At 42.9% G+C, this 20583-nt stretch overlaps 1 protein-coding gene across 1 annotated transcript in view; it reads left to right on the top strand.

The window, feature by feature from the left end:
* Positions 1 to 20583, top strand: part of SLC44A3 (solute carrier family 44 member 3) — a 91051-nt gene that overhangs the window by 66593 nt on the left and 3875 nt on the right. The window lies entirely within an intron of this gene.

Raw genomic sequence — 20583 nt, 5'->3', positions numbered from 1 at the left:
GTTGCCCAGATCTCCAGCCCCCGAGTTCTGTATGTGCAGGGATCATGTAGCTGCCTCCCTCCTCCGCCGTGGGCATCTCTTCCCCATGCCCTGCCCCGCCACTGGAGGAGAAGACAAGACAACTCATGTCTGCCTTCATGCAGGCCATAAAGCTACCAGCCTGCGGTCCTTTGGCATCTGTTGGGTGTGAGAAACGAAGTTGATCAGAAATGGCCATAGCTTCCTGTCTTCCTAACACAATACTGCTCCAAAAGGCCCCAGATGACTTTGTCCAGGCCAAGGCAGAGAAAAACTTGCCGCTGCTTGGAAAACACACCCCCCCATCCCCTCCCTACTTCTTCGCCCACCCCTGCCACCCACACTGCCTGCCAGTCCCTTTTTTTCAGTGCACATAATGTTGGTCTCTGTCTTCCGAGCCTTTGTGGCAGGCTTGATTTTGTAATATCTCAAAGCCTCGCCCCACTGCCGGCCTTCCTTGCAGTTAGCTCGGTTTCAATGATCTTCTTTCTCATCGTCCCATCAATAGCAAAGGCACTCGGTGACCTCTCTATGTCTGGTTTTGATTCATCCCAAGCCAACTGGCAGATCTCCAGTGACTTCTCCTCTCTCCCCAGGGCAGCATGTACAAATCAGGAAGAAAAAAAAAAAAGTAACGAATATTGTGCAACTTCTCTCACTAGATTATGAAAATGAGAGGAAGTCTCCTGAAAGGACACAGTGCTCTCGGGGGCTGACGTCGCCATAATGGCCTCCTCACAGTCTCTCATGACGGCGGTGGCCCTGGATCCTGCCACTCCCCAGCTATTCTGGGGGTGGCCAGCTGATGGTGAGGGCCCTGGAGAGGTGCCCCCAAGTGTGCATGTTTCAGGAAGAAGCTAACATGTGTGTCAATATGATAGTTTGCATTAAGGCCCATTTTTAGACGATGCTAATCCTCACAGCCCAGCTGTCTGGTGGCAGATGCTACTACCCTGGCTTTAGATAGAAAGGAATTGAGACACCTACTCGTCAGGGGCCCCAGACTGTCTGGGGTAAAACTGACTGTATCCTCATGTTTCCTGGTGCCTGGCTCTGAGCCTGCTGTGCTTAGGGCCATGGCTTTATGTGCCTTCTTGGGAGCAGCCTCTCTGGAGCCCAGCTCCCACCTGCTGTGGGTGTGTTGCAAGGGTCAGGGCTCAGGAGGGTGAGGCCCTCAAGCCCTCTTCCCCAAGTGGGCCTCAGCGGCTTCTCCTCCTTTGGGGTAAGGCCCAGTGAACAGCTGCCGTCTTGGGTTGGACTCTGAGGTCCTTCCTGACTTGAAATTCTTCTGCCTACTCAGAGAGGCAGTTAGTATCTGTTGAGGGAATGACTGCCTCACCATGGGGAAGGGAGGGTCAGTTGTGCACGCAGCCCTCAGCTAATCAGAAAACCCTCCTGAGAGGCATCCGAGTGTCAGGCATTCATGACTTTGACTCTCCATGGTGTGTAACTCCTGAAGACAAGAATACCTCTGCTTACCAGACGCTTGTGTGTGCCAGGTGCTGTGCTAGCTACGCGTATTAACCATCTCCAAACTCACCAATAATCCTGTGAGGACGCTATGATTAGTATCCTTTTTCCTTTTATGTTTTATACTTAGGTTCAGAGAAGTTAAGTCGCAGCCTGCTCTGGAACAGTAGGAAAGTAATAGAGCTGAGTGTTGAAGTTTTTGGAGACCTAATAAATCATTCCTTCTTCCTTTCCCAAGTTCTGAACAACCGAGAGACCTAAGAGTCAAGCAGATAAAGACTAAACCTTGAGGGGGGCTTGGCTGGCTCAGTTGGAGGAGCATGTGACTCCTGATCTCAGGGTTGTGAGTCTGAGCCCCATGTTGGGTGTAGAAATTACTTAAAAGTAAAGTCTTTAAAAAATGTGTTAAGGGACGCCTGCGTGGCTCAGCTGGTTAAGTGTTTACCTTCGGCTCAGATCATGATCTCGGGGGCCTGGGATCAAGAACTGCATCAGGCTCCCTGCTCAGTGGGGAACCTGCTTCTCCCTCTCCCTCTGCCTGCTGCTCCCCCTGCTTGTGTTCTCTCTCTCTCTCTCTCAGTCAAATAAATAAAAATCTTTAAAAAAAAAAATGTGTTAAGGGGTGCCTAGGTGGCTCCGTTGGTTGCGTGTCCAACTCTTGGTTTGGGCTCAGGTCTTGATCTCAGGGCCCTAGAATCGAGTCCCATGTCGGGCTCTGTGCTCAGCACGAAGTCTGCTTGTCTCTCTCCCTCCGTCTCTGCCCCTGGCCCTGCTCACACACATATTCTCTCTCTCTCAAATAAATAAATGAATAAATAAATAAATAAAAATCTTTTAAAAATAAAAAAAAAATTTTAAATGTGTTAAAACATTTTTAAAAAATCACCTTGAGTACCTAAGGAACATGTCAGAAAATGCTTTGTAGGAACAGCTTATTAATGGTTCATTCCTGAAACAGACAGACCAGCTCACCCTGTCCCAGGCCCAGCCAACAGTGTATACTTGCCTGTGGGGTCTCTCCTGTAAGCTTACTGCCTAGTAGTTAAGGGTTCAAGTGCCCAGCTTCCTTCTCCAAGCCCCTTCTCTTCTCCTTACACTTTAGCTCTCCCTTTTCTCTGGAAGACATTTACCCACATCTCTCTCTCTCTCTCTCTTTTTTTTAAGATTTATTAATTTATTTTAGAGAAAGAGCGTGTGTTTGTGAGCAGAGGGAGAGGGATACAAGCAGAGTCCCTGTTTAGCAGGGAGCCTGAGGCAGGTCTTGATCCCAGAATTCTGAGATCATGACCTGAGCCAAAATCAAAAGTTGGTCACTTAACCTACTGAGTCACCCAGGTGCCCCAACAGTTATCCACATCTTATGAGAACTCCCCTTTCCCCCCTCCTTGGATCTGGACCATATACCCATTTCCTAGCAGTTTGATGAGGTGGGAAGAAGGCAGACGGGTCTGGGCTCAAATTATAGCTCTTCCACTTATTGTGTGACATTGGACAAACCCCATATATAAAGCAAAATTCCTAACCCTACCTCAAAGGCAGTGAGAGGGTCAGCTAAGCTAATATATATATATATTATATATATATATTATAATATATATATATAATACATATATTATAGGATGCTGTTTGGCTCAGTACATGCTCCATAAGTGTTAGTTTCTTTTGTGAGGGGAAGGAGAGGGTTTAGTTGCTTTCGTTTATTCATTCATTCATTCACCAAATATTGGAAGTCTACCTAGCTAGACAAGTTTGGTACAACAATGCTCATCCCCCAGGATTATTATTATAGGTAATTAAATAGATAATGTTTGCAAAGCTCTTGGTGTTGTGCCTGGCATGTAGAGGTATGTACCACATAAATGGAAGTCATTATGATCACCAGCCCACTAAGTGATGAGCACTGATTCTTTCCTATGCACTTAGGGTCATGCTGAGCTCCTGGGATTATTCATGAAGGCTGCTCAGTTAGAAGTGTATCCACATCCATAGGGAAGTCCTCAGATTACACCTTTCTCTTCCCAGGACCACTGCGCTAATGACTTGTTGGGGGCAGTTAAATGGCTAAGAGAGGCCCTTCCAGTCCCCCTAGTCCACAATAATGCCCAGGCTTTCCCCTCACGAAGGGTGATAGTGAGGGAAAGTCTTCATTTAAATCTAAACCCATGACCAGGAAACAAGAAGTGACTGTGGCCTGAGGTTGAGGAAACATGCCCTGCACAGCCATCCATTTGGCCCCTCTCTTCTGCATCTAACGCTCATTTTCTTCTTCACTCCCATTTTTCAGCAGTCTTGGGCCATTGTGTCACTGCCTATCAAGGGCAACTGGGGCTTTTTCCAACTGCACTGGTTTAAAGGTCATCTGTTGCATTGGTCTGTGAAAACTACCTTTGAAATTCGTAAAATCTAATTTCCTCATAAATAAGGAAGCAGGTGACACATGAAAACACTGCTCTGATGAACAGTATTCTATGTGGGGCTGTGGCAACTGCAGATGGACTCCTGTGTCCTTCCCATCCACAGGCTCGTGTCTGCTGTGGGCACCATGCTTGCTGGGCCACTGAGGCTGGGTTTGCCATCATCTGTGATTCCCAGTCAGGGTGGGGGCTGGGTTGGGAGAGGTAGTTCAGAATGGAAGATGGAACTTTCACAGTCCAAGTTCTCAGCATTACCCTAAATGCTTAAGAAATGTAAACGTTACTTAACCCCCCCCCCAGGTGATGGGGATTAAGGAGCACACGTGTGATGAGCACTGGGTGTTGTATGAAAGTGTTAAATCACTGTATTGTACACCTGAAACTAATATCACACTGTATGTTAACTGGAGTTTAAGTAAAAACTTAAAAAAAATGTAAAGATTATAGATTAGTTTCAACATTTCCCAAATTCATTTAGTGTGGGAGATGAAATTAAACCTATTGAGTAGCTCCTATCCCAAATCTAATCTTTCCCGTGATGGAAAGGAGGTTTCTTCATGTCATTTCTTTCTATCTGGGAATGCTTCTGGAACAGTTATTGTCTGAGGGCTCCACATGCCCACCTCTGAGCCCCTGCCTTCCCCTCCTCTCTTCCATGCCCTTCGAAGCAAGACAGTGACTGGGAGGACATTCCTCAGCTGTCTCCCCCAATTATCTTTGTCCTAGACATGGAGACTGGTTGGGAGGAAAAAGTGATTGGTGGCCAGGGACTAAAGGATGCATTCATAAACTAAAACCTGAAAGGTATGAGGTAATAAAAGCCACTTCAATGCCCCAGTCACTAACTCAAGTTCTGCTACAAGTTGGAATCTCATGGTGCTCTGGCTTCCGGCCTCTGTGTGTCATCTTGGACTGACTTCCACATAGGTGTGAATCTCAGTCACAAACTCAGCTGTGTAGGGAGTACTGTATCATGTTTCTCAACCTAATTTCTGACTTGGAGCTCCCATGACACTGGGCTGGCAGTAAATTTCAGCTGTTATTCTTAGACTTATAGGAGATTTCAGGTGTCCCCAAGCATTAGTACACACAGGTTGCCCTTGGGACATCCCCCTTTCCTGTTCATGGCATCCCATCTTCACGCTTTACTTGGGAAGCAGGAATCTTTTGCAAGGCCCCTCATGGTCTTATCTGCCTGGATGTGCACTGCTTAGTTAACCAACCCTCCTGCTTCGTCTGGGATGTTCTGGTTTTAGCGCTGAAAGCCCTAGGTCTCTGGAATCCCCTTGCTCCCAGCAAACCCACACCCTCCGAGTGGGCACTTCCCTTTAGAGTCTTGCCACTTCTCGGTGCTCTGCTAAAAAAAAAAAAAAGGAGACCTGGACCCGTGGTCAGACCCACAGATCTCTTCCCTGCCTCCGTCAGCCCAGGGGAGTCTCACTATCTAATCTAGGGGTGGAGGAAGGCCTACATGCTCACCTCCTACTCTGAGACATTTGGTTCACACTGAGAATCCCCTTCCTTCACCTCCTCCACTGGTAGGTAAGAGCTTCAAGAGCTTAAAATGTTGGAAAGCAAAAGCTAATGCAGATTGGGTGTCTTCCTGCCCACACCCCTCAAGAGCCCCCAACCTCACCTCAGGGAATGAGCACAGAGCCTGAGTCCTCCTTGAGTGGGGAATGTGAAGGAGGGGAAAAGTAGAAAGTACCCAGGGAAAAGAAACAGAGGTCAAGAGAGCAGAGGAAGTCATCACACATCGATTTGGGGTAGCTGGGTAGTCCTTCCATTCACAGTCTCATCTCTATAGATGGTTGAGAAACAAGGGCTGTGAAAACTAGGAGCAGAAGCAATTAAGGGAATTTGGTTCAATTTGCTTCTTTATCTAGGTGGGGCTAGGCAGTGCCTAAAAGTTTTGGCACGCGGATCCAGGCTTTGACAGTTCTTCAAGTGGGTTCATCTTCCTCCTCCTTCCACCTTTTACAGAATGCCTCGGTTGGCGTCGGGGCGGGGCAGCGAGGAGTGTTTGCTAGACTAGCATTCATCCAGGCAGGGGGACAGCTGAGGCCAAATGCCTTCCTTGGGATGCGGTACTGTGGGGGCGGGGAGGGGCACTCTGAGCCTGCCTGCTGGGCCCACGTCCTGCCTCCATCAAGGTGGCAGCAAAGAAACTTGGTGAGGTCCCAAGAATACAAGGCTGCTGACCTGGCTCGGTGCCCTGTCCCCAGCCCTGACCTTGTCTGTGGATGGAAGCATGATTGAAGGTGAGGGCCTGAACTTTCTCAGCACCAGCCCTGGCTTCGTGCCATTTCATGCAGCTTCTAGCATCTGCTAAGAGGAGCAGGGAGGGAATAAAGAAAACAGAAACACAAGCTTGGAAGAGCTACCCTTTCTCGTTAGAGCTGCACTACCACACCTCGGACTGACTTCCAGGGAAACTTCTCTCCGAGAAGAGCCTGTGGATGGAGGAGGCTAGAGTAGAAGATCTGATAGTCTTTTGAAGCTTCAAGAAGAAAAGATCTGTTATTATAGTGTCTTTAAGCAAATGCATTTTTCTTATGGGTTTTTTGCTGCAAACTGGGCCAAGTTACGGTACAAACCCATAATCATTCTCCACAACCCAGCTCTCTGGCAGCAGGCCTTTCTCCTACAGGTCAGTCTTTGCCTCGCCTGTGTCCGCCAAAAACGTGTTCATGAAGGGACAGACACGTGACTTAACCTCCCCAGATCACGCGGTATATGAAAACGTGTAAACATTCCTTCTGCGCTCCATCCCCTCTTGACATTTCCACCGTCCTGAGCTTCAAATCAGAGATGCCTGACATTCTCTTATGGTTCTGAAGAACCAGCCTCCTAAAGTCTCTAAGTAACAGCCATTTATTGCATTTTTACAGTATTCCAGGCACCGCGGTAAACAGTTTACATACGTAGTCTGGATTTATCCTCTCAGGGATGCTGCAGATCAGGTGGTGTTACGCCCTTTGTACAAACAAAGAAGCTGAGGCCCAGAGGCGGAAGAGCTTATGGAGGGTGATAGCGCTACTGTGTGGTGCTCCGTAGGACCACAGATCGGTGGCCTTAGAGGCTCCATTTTGCTGCCTGGAGTTCCTTGTCAAGGAGAAGGGTGAGGAGGACCGGAAACTAGGGGTCTTCACTAACCAGGGACAGACCATCTATCTGATAAAGCCTGAAGTCAAAACAACAAAACAGGCCTTTCCCGTCTCACGGATCCACAAGTTTCATCTGGCCCTATGGAAGATCGAGCCTCCCTTCTGCCTTGTCAGTCCCTCTGCTGATGGTGCACAGGCTAGATGAGATGAACGGACGCGAGAGCCCTCTGTGCTGGTAAAGGGCGTCCTGGACCAAGGCAGCACGTCCTTCACAGCCCTGAATCCTGCACGTGCCTCGTCATTTTTAATCAAATTGTTGTGCTGCTGGGTTTTCACTGAAGAGTGCAGAGCTTTGCTCACACGCCCGTGACAGGTCAGGTTCAGCAAGATGCAGTTGCCTCATTTGGCTTTTTCTGGATTTGTGGGAGGAAGGTACACTGGCTGTGAACGCCTAATCCGTGTTCCATTTTTGTCACCTTCGCCTGGTCCCTGAGCATGTTGAGATTTTCTTTTCCTCATCAGTAAAATGAGAGGATTTTCCTGGGTGATGTCTGGGGTGCCTTTTAATCCTAACATTCTACCGAAAGAACAGGTGTACCAATCAATTGAGTTTGGGTTTTGTATGAAGAAATATTATTTGGAAAACATTTTTGTTTGCCAAAAGCACCCTCCTTTATCATTCAACAAATGTTAGCTTCCCAGAGAGAGTGGGGGGGTACGGGGGGCTCTGGAAGATCATCTTGGCTGAAGGAATATCATTTGCAATAGAGGGATCAGGAGGGGCCCTGCAGACACTGTGAAGTGCAGAATAGTAACTAAAATCAGGAGGTGGGAGAAAGTGTGGGGGACTCTCACTGCCTCCCCCCCCTTTTTTTTAGCAATTACTCTCTGGGGAGACAATCTCCTTTAAACCTCTATCTTTATTCTTTTTTAAAAGTTATTATTGAAGTATAGTTGACACACAGTGCTACATTAGTTTCAGATATAGCACATAGTGATTCATGTGTGTTACGCGGTGCTCACAAGCGCAGCTCCCATCTGTCCCCAGACAACACTATTACAGTACCACTGACTGTTCCCTATGCTGTGCCTTTCATCCCCGTGACTTACTCATTCCCTAACTGGAAGCCTGTACCTCCCACTCCCCCTTACCCACTCTGCCTCCTTCCCTCTTTGGCGACCATCATCTCTGTATTTGTGGGTCTGTTTCTGCTTTTTGTTTGTTTTTTAGATTCCATATATAAGTGAAATCATATGTATTTGTCTTTCTCTTTGACTTATTTCACTTGGCATAATACCCTCTAGTTCCATCCATGTTGTCACAAATGGCAAGATCTAAACAAAACAAAACAAAACAAATGGCAAGATCTCATTATTTTTTATAACTGAGTAATATTCTCTATCCATTGATGGGCACTTGGATTGCTTCCGTATCTTCGTTAATGTCAATAATGCTGCAGTAAACATAGGGTGTATATATCTTTTTGAATTAGTATTTTCATTTTCTTTTTTTTAAAGATTTTTTATTAAGAGAGAGCACAAGCGGGGTTGGGGGGGCAGAGGGAGAGGGAGAAGCAGACTCCCCACTGAGCAGAGAGTCTGATGTAGGGCTCTATCCTGGGACCCTAGGATCATGATCTGAGCTGAAGGCAGACACGCTTGACTGGAGAGTCACCCAGGTGCCCCTAGTGTTTTCATTTTCTTTGGGTAAATACCTAAGAGTGGAATAACTGGATAATGTGATATTCCTACTTTTAATTTTGTGAGGAGCCTCCATACTGTTTTCCACAGTGTCTGCACCAATTTGCATTCCCACCAAGTGTACAAGGGTTCCTTTTTCTTCACCTCCTTGCCAACACTTGCTGCTTCTTGTCTTCTTGATCCCAGCCATTCTGATAAGGATGAGGTGGTACCTCATTGTGGTTTTGATTTGCATTACCCTGATGATGAGTGGTATTGAGCATCTTTTCATATGTCTGTTGGACATCTGGATGTCTTTGGAAAAATATCTATTCAGGTCCTCTGCCCAATTTTTAATTGAGTGATTTTTTTTTTTTTTTAGTGTTAAGTTGTAAAAATTCTTTATATATTTTGGATACTAGCCCTCTCTTGGATATGTCATTTGCAAGTATCTTCTCCCATTCAATAGGTTTCCTTTGTTGTTGTTGTTGATGATTTCCTTTGCTGTGCAAAAGCTTTTTATTTTCGTGTAGTCCCAGTAGTTTATTTTTGCTTTTGTTTCCCTCACATTTAGGTTTTTAATCCATTTTGAATCTATTTTTGTGTATGATGTAAGAAAGTCGTTCCATTTCATTCTTTTGTATGTAGCTCTCTAGTTTTCCCAACACCATTTATTGAAGAGACTGTCTTTTCCCCATTAAATATTCTTGCCTCCTTTGTTGTGGATTAATTGACCATATAAGTGTGGGTTATTTCTAGGCTCTCTATTCTATCCATTGTCTGTTTTTATGCCAGTACCATACTGATTTGATTATTATAGCTTTGTATTATACCTGGAAATCTAAAATTGTGATACCTCCAGCTTTATTCTTTCTCAAGATTGCTTTGGTCATTTGGGGTCTTTTGTGGTTCCAAAGAAATTTTAGATTATTCTAGTTCTGTGAAAAATACAATTGATATTTTAATAGGGATCACATTGAATCTGTAGATTGCTTTGGGTAATATGGATATTTTAACAATATTAGTTTTTCCACTCTTTGTGGTATGACTTTCCATTTGTTTCTGTGTCCTCAATTTCTTTCATCAGTGTTTTATAATTTTCAGAGATCAGGTCTTTCACCTCCTTGACTAAGTTTATTCCTAGATATTTTATTGCTTCTGATGCAAGTGTAAATGGAATTGTTTTCTTAATTTCTCTTTCTGCTACTTTGTTATTAGTATATAGAAATGCAACAGATTTCTGTATATTTTGTGTACTGCAACTTTACTGAATTTATTTATTCTAGTAGTTTTTTGGTGGTCTTTAGGGTTTTCTCTGTATAGTATCATGTCATCTGCAAATAGTGACAGTTTTACTTCTTTCTAAAGACAGTGGTCTTTCTTTCTTTCTTCCTTCAACCAATTTGGATGCCTTTTCTTTTTCTTATTTGATTGCTGTGGCTAGGACTTACTTCCAGTACTTTGTTGAGAGAAGTAGTGAGAGTGGACATCCTTGTCTTGTTCCTGATCTGAGAGGGAATGCTGTCAGTTTTTCACTCTCAAGGATGACATTAGCTGTGGGTTTTCATATATGGCCTTTATTAGGTTGAGGTATGTTTCCTCTAAACCCATTTTTTATCGTAAACAGATGTTGAATTTTGTCAAATGCTTTTTCTGCATCTATTGAGTTGATCATATGATTTTTATCCTTCATTTTGTTAATGTGGTGTGTCACATTGATTGATTTGCAGATATTTGAACCATCTTTACATCCCTGGAATAAATCCCACTTGACTGTGATGAGTGAACCTTTTAATATATTGTTGAATGAAGTTTGCTATTATTTTGTTGAGGATTTTGCGTCTATGTTCAACAGGGATATTGGCCTGTGGTTTTCTTTTTTCTGTGGTGTCTTTGTCTGGTTTGGTATCAGGGTTATGCTGGCCTCATGGAATGTATTTGGAAGCTTTTCTTCCTCTTCTATTTTTTGGAATACTTTGAGAAGAATAGGGATTAACTCATCTTTAAATGCTTGGTAGAATTCAACTGTGATTCCATCTGGTCCTCAGTTTTTGTTTGGTGGGAGTTTTTTGATTACCATTTCAATTTTGTTTCTAGTAATTAGTCTTTTTGGATTTTCTGTTTCTTCCTGATTCAGTTTTGGAAGATTATATGTTTCTAGGAATTTATCCATTTCTTCTAGGTTGTCTAATTTATCGGCATATAATTTTTCATAGTAGTCTCTTATAATCCTTTGTATTTCTGTGGTTTCAGCTATTACGTCTCCTCTGTTATTTCTGATTTTATTTATTTGGGTCCTCTCTCTCTCTTTTGTGATGAGTCTGCCAAAAGGCTTTTTAATTTAACTATTAAAAGAACCAGCTCTTGGTGTGATTGGGCTTTTCTATTGTTTTTTTTTTATCTCTATTTCATTTATTTGATCTGATCTTATTATTTCCTTCCTTCTACTAACTTAGGGTTTTATTTGTTCTTTTTATAGTTCCTTTGGGTGTAAGATTTGGTTGTTGTTTTGAGATTTTTCTTGTTTCTTGAGGTAGGCCTGTATCACTATAAATTTCCCTTTTAGAACTTCTTCTGCTGCATCCCAAAGATTTTGGACTGTTGTGTTTGCATTTTCATTTGTCTTTATACATTTTTAAATTTCCTCTTTGATTTCCTCATTGACTCATTAGTTGTTTAGTAGCATGTTGTTTAGCCTCTGTGTGTTTGTGTTTTTTCTTATAATTCATTTCTAATTTCATACTATTGTGATCTGAAAAGATGCATGATATGATTTCAGTCTTCTTAAATCTGTTGAGACTGATTTGGTGGCCTAATGCATGATCTGTCCTGGAGAATGTTCCATGTATACTTGAATATGTATTCTGTTGTTTTTGGATGGAATGTTCTGTATATATCTCTTAAGTCCATCTGGTCTAATATGTCCTTCAAAGACAGTTTCCTTAGGGATTTTCTGCCTGGATATCTATCCATTGATGTAGGTGGGTGTTAAAGTCTCTACTATTACTTTATTATTGTCAGTTTCTCCCTTTATGTCTATTAATATCTGCTTTGTTTATCTAGGTGCTCTTATGTTGAGTACACAGATATTCACATTGTTAAATCCTGCTATTGGATTGATCCCTTTATCATTGTGTAATACCCTTTTTTGTCTCTTGTTACAGCCTTTGTTTTAAAGTCTATTTTGTCTGATATAAGTATTGCTACCCTGGCTTTTTTTTTTTTTTTTCCACTTCCATTTGCATGGAGTATCTTTTTCTATCCTTTCACTTTGAGTCTGTATCTCTCTTTAGGTTTGAAGTGAGTCTCTTCTAGGCAGCATATAGATGGGTCTCAGTTTTTAATTCATTGTCTGCCACCCTATGTCTTTTGATTGGAACATTTAGACCATTTACATTTAAAGTTATTCTTGATAGGTGTGTACTTATTGTCATTTTGTTAATTGATTTCTAGTTGTTTTTGTAGTTTTTTTCCGGTTCTTTTTCACTTGCTCTCTTTTTTTGTGATTGATGACTTTCATTGTGTTATGTTTGGCTTTCTTTCTCTTTATTTTGCGTGTATCTATGATAGGGTTTGTGGTTACCATGAGGTTCATATATAACATCCTAAGTATAAAGCAGTCTATATTAAGTTGACGGTCACTTAAGTTCACACACATTCTAAAAGAACTTCTTTATCCTCCCTAACCTTTTATGTATATGTTGTTATATTTTACATCTTTTTATTTTGTGAGGCCCCTTCACTAATTTTTTTTAGATATAATCGACTTTACTACTTTTGTCTTTTAACCTTCATATTAGCTGTATAAGTGATTCCTATACTACCTTTACTGTCTATTTGCTTTTGCCAGTGAAATTTTTTCCTTTCATAACTTTCTTCTAACAGTGGTCTTTTATTCTCCACTTAAAGAAGTTCCTTTAATGTTTCTTGAAGGCCAGTTTTGTGGTGATGAACTCATTTAACTTTTGTCTGTGAAACTCTATTTCTCCTTCAATTCTGAACGATAACCTTGCTGGGTAGAATATTTTGGATTGTAAGTTTTTCCCTTTCGGCGCTTTGAATATACCATGCCACTTTCTTCTGGCCAGCAAGGTTTCTGCTAAAAAAAATCAGCTGTTAGTCTTATGGGGTCTCCCTTGTATGTTACTAGTTGCTTCTCTCTTGCTGCTTTTAAAATTCTCCCTTTATCCTTAATCTTTGACAATAAATTATGTGTCATGGTGTGGATCTCCTTGGATTCACCTTGTTTGGCACTCTCTGTACTTCCTGAACTTGGATGTTTGTTTTCTTCCCCAGGTTAGGGAAATACTCAGCCATTATTTCTTCAAGTAAATTTTGTTGTTTTGTTGTTGCTTTGTTTTGTTTTAGGGGGACTGGAGGGGCAGAGGGAAAAGGAGAAAGAGAATCTTAAGCAGGCTCCACACTGGAGCCCAACACGGGGCTCAATCTCACAACCCTGAGATCATGACCTGAGCTGAAATCGAGTCAGATGCTTAATTGACTGAGCCACCCAGGCACCCCTCAAATAAGTTTTTTGCCCCTTTCTCTCTCTCTTCTCCATATGGGACCCCTATAATGTTTGTTTACTTGATATTATACGAGAGACCCCTTCACCTATTCTCATTTTTTAAATTCTTTTTTCTTTTTGCTGTTCAGCTTGGGTGCTTTCCACTACCCTGTCTTCCAGATCACTGACCATTCTTTCTGCATCTTCTAGTCTACTGTTAATACCCTCTAGTCTGTTTTTTGTTTCAGTTATTGTGTTCTTCAACTCTGATTGGTTCTTTTTTATATTTTCCATCTCTTTGTTGAAGTTTTTACTGAGTTCTTCTCTTCTTTCCAGGCTGGTGAGCACCTCTATGACCATTACTTTGAACTATTTATCAGGTAGATTGCTTATCTCCATTTCATTTAGTTCTTTTTCAGAGGTTTTGTCTTTTTCTTTCATTTGGAACATATTCCTCTGTCTCCTCATTTTGCTTGCCTTTCTGTGTTTGTTTCTGTGAATTAAGCAAAACAGCTACTTCTAAACTTGAAAGAATGCTCTTGTGTATGGTCATCCCGGGGGGTCATCCACCTCATCTTTCACCACCTATGCTGCCTAATTTAAGACACAGTGTTAAGTAAGTAATCTCTTAACATTTTTAATAGTGATTTTAGAAAGATTTTTTTTAGAAATCAAAGGCTAGTTTGTGAAGATAGATTTGCCTGAAATTCAAATATTCCTTCACTTTCAGTTTAGTTTCATTTTCTTCTGTTGAAGTCAAATTAACATTAGTATTTTTATTTAAGATAACATATAGAGAGATGCATGGCTGGCTCAGTTGGTGGAACATGTAACCCTTGATCTCAAGGTTGTGAGTTCGAGCCCCACATTGGGTGTAGAGATTACTTTAAAATCTTTAAAAATAAATAAATAAAATAATATAGAGAGTATGTTTCATTTTATAACATGCTTGTCCATCCATTCTTCCTTCTGTCTGCTATATTTGCAGAGAAATGCTGGAGTATGGTCCACATGATGTTAGCAATGATTATTTCTTAGGAGTGGGATCAGAATGATTTCCTTGCTTCTTTGTTTCTTTCTATGTTGCTTGATTTTCTTATAGTGGAAATAAAAATAATAAAGCCATTATTCTAAAAATGATCAAGAAGGGAGGAAAAAAGAGGGAAGCAAACCATAGGAGACTCTTAACTATGGAGAACAAACCAAGGGCTGATGGAGGGGAGGTGGGTGGGGGATGGGCTAGATGGGGGATGGGTATTAAGGAGGGCACTTGTTGTGATGAGCACTGGCTGTTATATATATTTGATGAATCACTAAATTCTACTCTTGAAACCAATATTACACACTACATGTTAAGTAACTAGAATTTAAATAAAAATGGGGGGGAGCAAATAAATTTAAAAAGAGCAAACAAGACAGCACTGTGCCCTGGCTTTACAGGCAGCAGCGGGTCTCATCAAAGTCATGTTCCTTCTTCCATCCACCTCCTACCTGGCCCCAACCCTGGAGGGGACGGGCAGATGCCCCTGCTCACCATCTCATTGGACTTATGCAATTAGTGACTGGTGAACTCCTGAACAGCTCTGAAGGGTGAATGCAAGGTCTTGGAAGTCCCAGAGGCTGTTTGTATATGCCTCACTGGGCATGTGTTTGTGATAAAAACAGAGCTCAAGATGAAACTGGCTTGGGGCAGTTCCTGCAGTTTTTACTGTAATCCCAAGGAAGGACGCTCGGATGTATGGGGATGTATCTGGGCTCAGATTTCACTATGTTTCTCTTAGTTTTGAGGGAAGTATGAATACCAGGGTTATTTATTCATCATCCAGTTTCTCAAGTTTGTTTTAGTAGTTCTTGTTGTATTTTTGAGTTAATAAATATAAGGACTTTATATTAGGAAGGCATTCCAGAAATAAAGCTTGCTATTCATGGCATGGTTTTTGGCACATGCCTTCCTGCCTATACGGAGGGAAACTCTGTTTACCTTTTTGAAGAATCAGTAGAACCTCAGGTTCACAGTTCCTCCACCGAAAGAAGGAACCACTTCAGTTTAGTGCGAGGACAAACGACTGCCCTTAGCTGATGAAGGACACAGGGCTGAACTGTGCTGGCTTCAGTTTTGACTTAGGGAGCAGAAATGTTCTTTCTGTGTCAAAGGTGCGATTAACATTCTTGGACAACTCTCAAATTACGGAGGTAATCCAGCTGGTCTGTTACTTAAAAGTATACTTAAATCCCTTTCCTTTTTCTTCAGTGATTATATAACATGATAAAAGGAGGGTGCCTGGGCCACTGCAAAGTAGAGGGCAAGCATAAAGCATCTTTAGTGCGGAACTTTAGAGCAGGCAGGCACCTTTTACAAGTGGAGGTCACGTAGCCAGTCGTCAGAGGCAATGTGCTTGGAACCCAGCCCCTCTCCACTGGGCCACCCTGCCACATCTTTAGCCATTTTTAATGATACATCTCTTGAGAGCACCACTTTATTATTTTGAACCTTTTAGAAGGAAAAGCACAAAGTACAGCTCAAAGTAAATGTTTTCCTGCAGATGGGCCTGAATGAGTCTGAGATCTACTTCTTGTAAGTGACGCAACATGGGTTGCCTGTGTGCACCTGGGGGCATGCGACCTGACTGACCTCTCTGTGATTGCATTTTCTCAACAGCCTTCTCATCCAGTTGGGGTTTGCAGAGGATTAAACGAGTTCATGCGTTCAGGGGAATGTAGAATATGAGTAGGGCATGGCGCATAGTGTGCACTCCATGAATGCTTGCCATTACTCTTTATTATCATTGCCTTACACACAGAAGCTTCACACTTGCCTACCGACGGGAAAAAAAGAAAAGAAAGAGAAAAGAGAAAGGCCACAGAAACAAATTAAGAAGCTACTGTCAGGACTCGGGTGAACCATCTGGGACATATCACTAAGGCATGTCTTGAAGCGGGGTGGAGGGGAGCAGAGTACCTGGAAAGAGGACTACAAATATTACAATTCCTAATATTCTTATTTTCTCCCCAGAGAAAGGTTCACTTTCTTGGGGCCTGGCCCCTGGCTTATGACTGCTAATGGTACCACCGTGCCCAGTGGATGGCTGATTGCACTGCATATATGCATAACTTAAGCAGAGCCCCCTAGGCACTATGTAGGTGTTTGGGGCTCCCCAAAGGAGTAGGTGAGAAGAGGTACAGGGCTTTGTGGTTAAACAGGAGACAGTGATGAGGGGAGGTCTGCCCTGGGAGAGCTCCCAGAAGCACAGGCTGAAAATGACAGGAATCCTGAAACTTCTGGTCTCTCCCCTTGCTCCACAGCAGGGCATTTCAGCCCCACCTAGGTCTGGTTCACAGCTCCTCTGGACCCATTTCCCACCACACTCCTCCTGGGGCCCTTCAGTCTCATCCACTGCCCCCTGCTGCTGCCTTGGCCCAGCCTCGGCACCCGCCCACCCCAATTCCCTGCCACTTCTCTGAAGTCTTCCTCACTGCTCCCCTCCCCCATGCTCCTTCCTCCCCTTCACCCCCAGCTTGTGCTTCTCCATGTTGCTTTCACATTTGTGCTTGAGCTACAGTTCACCGTTCAGCAGTCCTCACTGTCATGCAGGCCCTTCCTCGTTTGTGTCCTCGCCACCCCCACCCCCCCACCCCGTGCTTGTGACAGTCCATGAGAGTTTGAAAACTAATCAAACCCCCGCTGGAGGGAGTCTTTAACCCCGGGCGAGGGAATGAGAATGGAGATAAAATGCTGAGGTGCTACCATTGTCGAGTTGAGAATCTTTGTTTTCCATTCAGTTTCAAGACACAGAAATAGCCACTTGTTCGGGGACTCTAAAGAGACATGCACACTGAATGTTGTCTGGTAATAAATTAGGAGGCTGAAACGACTCTTTTCTTGCTTAAAGATTAGCCTTCAGGATCTCCTGATTAACTTTCACAACCAACAAAACATGACCTAATCTGTATTATATCCAATCCTTTCCACATATTGTTAGGGTCTGCAAATTAGCTTAGCATGTCCACGGAGTTCTGTCAGCCCAGGCAAATATTAAATGCTCCAAGCAAGGACTTACCACACTGAACATTTAGGGTAATCCATCTTCCAGCTGCCTGACAAGGAAGCAGCTTCTATTGAGAATAAGTATAAATTAGCTAATGCTGAAACAGCAGAAATTTTCAATCCATATCCTGTGTCTCGAGTGATGCTTCCCTCCTCCAGCTCTTCATTCAGACATTAATTCTAGGTCTCTCTGTTGCACTCAGGGTTGAACCTTGTGGTAAAATACTAGTGGTGTAGTAACTGCAGGAAGGCATCTATAATTTCCCCGGTCAGAGTGGTTTTTAATGCCGTCTTTCAGTGGGCATGATACATTAAAGAAAAGATAAATGGTTATAGGCCCCCAAAAATCTGCGGAGTCAACACATGTGCAAGAAATTACCTTTTTAACCTTTAATCATTTTAGCCAAGAAGCAAAATCTATTTTTATTGCTTATAAACAGTAGCACTACACTGACCACGAGGCGGTGATCAGCAGGAAAAGGAAGGCCCCGCAAAACCTGTATTCCCCAGTATAAATTGGGAAGTACCCTAAGAACCCCAGTTTAAAGGTGGGGAGTGGGTGGTTGGCTGGGGACAGAGCCTGAATGCAAAGAAAGCCACTGAGAAGCATGTGGTTGAGCTGCTGCTGAGAAAGCACCCCCCCTCCTCCCGTGCTGGGCCCCCGAATGTGGTCTGGGAAGCAAGTCCTCCCCTTACTGGATCCCTGAGAGCACAAGGGATCAAAGCCTAGGGATAAAGAAACTGTGGGTCCTTTCCACACCTCCTCAGTGCTGAAGAGTGGCCTGTATTTCCCAGCTGTAAATGAGGTCATCCTTGCTGACGTCTGGATGAGAATAGCTCCCCTTGACTACAGGCTTTCTGTGTGTCTGGCACTTTGCTAACTGCTTTATAGGGAGTATATTCTTTAATCCTCCCAACGCCCCCTTGCAGTAGGTGCCGTAACTCACTTTATAGATGAGGAAATTGGAGTCGGAGACAGGTTAAATCATTCGCCCAAGACTGACAGCCAGGTGGTGGTAGAACTGGGATTTGAACCCAGAGACTGTGGTTACCTTACCCACCACGCTTTTAAATAGCATTTTGTCCCAATGAAAATTGATAGTGTCATGTCCAGAAATTTAAAGGGGGTAAAAAGTCTCTCTGATTTACCGGGGGATCTGGAGAAATGCCCTTGATCCTGGTTTCCAGTCTATAAAAGAACGATGATGCTAGTCTTTATCCACGTACCTGACAAATGTATTTTCAGGATAATGAATTGGTTGGTCATAAGGGCTCTTAGAATCCTAGATGATTGAAGGTGCTTAGTCAAGTAATGAGCAAATGAGTTTTCACATCCCTACTCAAGACTGAAGCCCTCACCTTGAGGTCAGCTTTCTGCAACAACCAGTTTGGGGTTTTAAAAGCAAAATTCACATGCATTCCATCTAAGTCAGGAACCAGAAGTTCTTTGTGGAATACTGTTAAGGCATTTCTGCAGGGAGTTCATCTGACACCTGAGAATTATCCCCTGTGAGGCAAGCAGGATACCCCATGGGGGTAGGTGGGTACCTAGCCTTTGTCTTTGAGAACCAAACTTCACTCTCTAGTTGGCCTTGGTGAAGAGGGAGTTTGTTAAATTAGTTCTGCCCCTTTATTCTCCATCTCCTCTGTCACTTACTCTGATTAAGACCTGCAACACTGGGAGGTGGGTTATGATAATAGACTCCAAATTGGTTTCCTTACAATGGTTTTGAGTGGGCGTAGGAAAGGATTCATTTGTATATCATGAGATAAAAAACTGTCGTCCTTTTCCTAGGCCAAAAGAAATGCCAAAACCCAAGAAGGTAGTATTACAGTGTATTTTCCCAGGGAAGTTATAAATTCTGTGTTGTAAACTGCAAGGCAAATAGCATTTTTAAAGGTTTCAAGGGAAATATAAGAAATAGATGGTTTTGAAATTATCATATAGTCATAAGAAGGTATTTTGGAAAAATCCAAGAAATCTTCTCTTGCGAACATAAACACACAGAAATGCATACACTTGTCCTTTTTGACTTCGTGATCCCATTTCTGGAAATTTATCCTTAAGAAATTCTCCAAAAACCAGAAATTAAGATGCCTTAATTTCTATGCCATAATTGCATAGTTGTTGTTTTTTTTTTAAGATTTATTTATTTGAGAGAGTGTGTGCGAGTTGGGAGAGGGGTAGTGGGAGAGAGAGAGAGAAAATCTCAAGCAGACTACCCGCGGAGTGCAGAGCCCCTCACGGGGCTAGATCTCACGACCCTGAGATCATGACCTGAGCCAAAATCAAGAGTCGGACGCTTAACCAACTGAGCCACCCAGGCGCCCCTGCATAGTTTTTATAATAGCAAAATATTTGAAATAGTCTAGATGTGCCCTAGCTACACACACATCTGATAGAACATGTATTTATTAAAAATTAAAATTATAAAAGCCATGGAGGAACATGAAAATGCTTATTATATAAAGGAAAAAAGCCAGGTATGTAATGACACTGTGCCACTTAAATTGTATATTTTTTCATTTCTAGACTTTCCATTTGGTTTGCTTTTGACTCTTTCTCTTCCCTTTTCATACCAAGCTGTTCATTCCTATGGTCACTATTCTTTGCATTGTCTTAGCATCTTTTTTATTTTTTTAAGATTTTGTTTTTAATCTCTACACCTAACATGGGGCTGAAACTCACGACCCCAAGACCAAGAGTCGCATGCTGTACCTACTAAGTCAGCCAGGTGCCCCCCATTGTCCTAGCATTTAAACATACTTTCTTGAATACTTTCAGACTGTTCTCAGGGTACAGATTCTCTTGTCTGTTGTGATGTTCTTTTCCTTGGGCCATCGGAAAAGTTTTCCTGTGAGCATTACCTGTCTTCAAGGGTGGTTGTCTGTGGGACTCCACCATTCCCTGGCTTACAAGGAAGTGGTTTTGCTTTGCTCCTGCCCAGACTCTAGTAATTTCAGTGGTCCCAGGCAGATCGTGTATTTCTGTACCCACCACTTTCCCGGGATGGTTGGTTGAGTCTGAATTTATGCCGGGAGTTCAGTTCCTTAGCAAGGGCCTGAATATTGTTTCTTACCCTAAGGGGTTAAGTCCCTGGCTCCCTACCTCTAAAGCCTTTACTGATTTCCTGCCCATCGAGAGCCTGTGAGTTCAGCTGTCCTTAACTGCTAGGGTCTGCTTTGGTTCTAGCACCTAAACTTCCTTCTCTGCCCTCAAACTCTGCTGTGCGTTAAAAAAAAGTTGACGCTTTACCCATCATTTCCATGTGTTTGTAGTGGGATGTCCCATCTACCATAATGACCAGAAATACTTGTTTATTTTTTCCATTTAGACACATA

The sequence above is a fragment of the Eumetopias jubatus genome, unplaced genomic scaffold (assembly GCF_037043125.1).
Source record: "Eumetopias jubatus isolate StellerSeaLion01/CBP00866 unplaced genomic scaffold, mEumJub1_p1.0 scaffold_4, whole genome shotgun sequence".
NCBI lineage: Eukaryota > Metazoa > Chordata > Mammalia > Carnivora > Otariidae > Eumetopias > Eumetopias jubatus.
The sequence above is the reverse complement of the archived record's forward strand: the minus strand, read 5'-3'. Positions and strand labels throughout refer to the sequence as shown.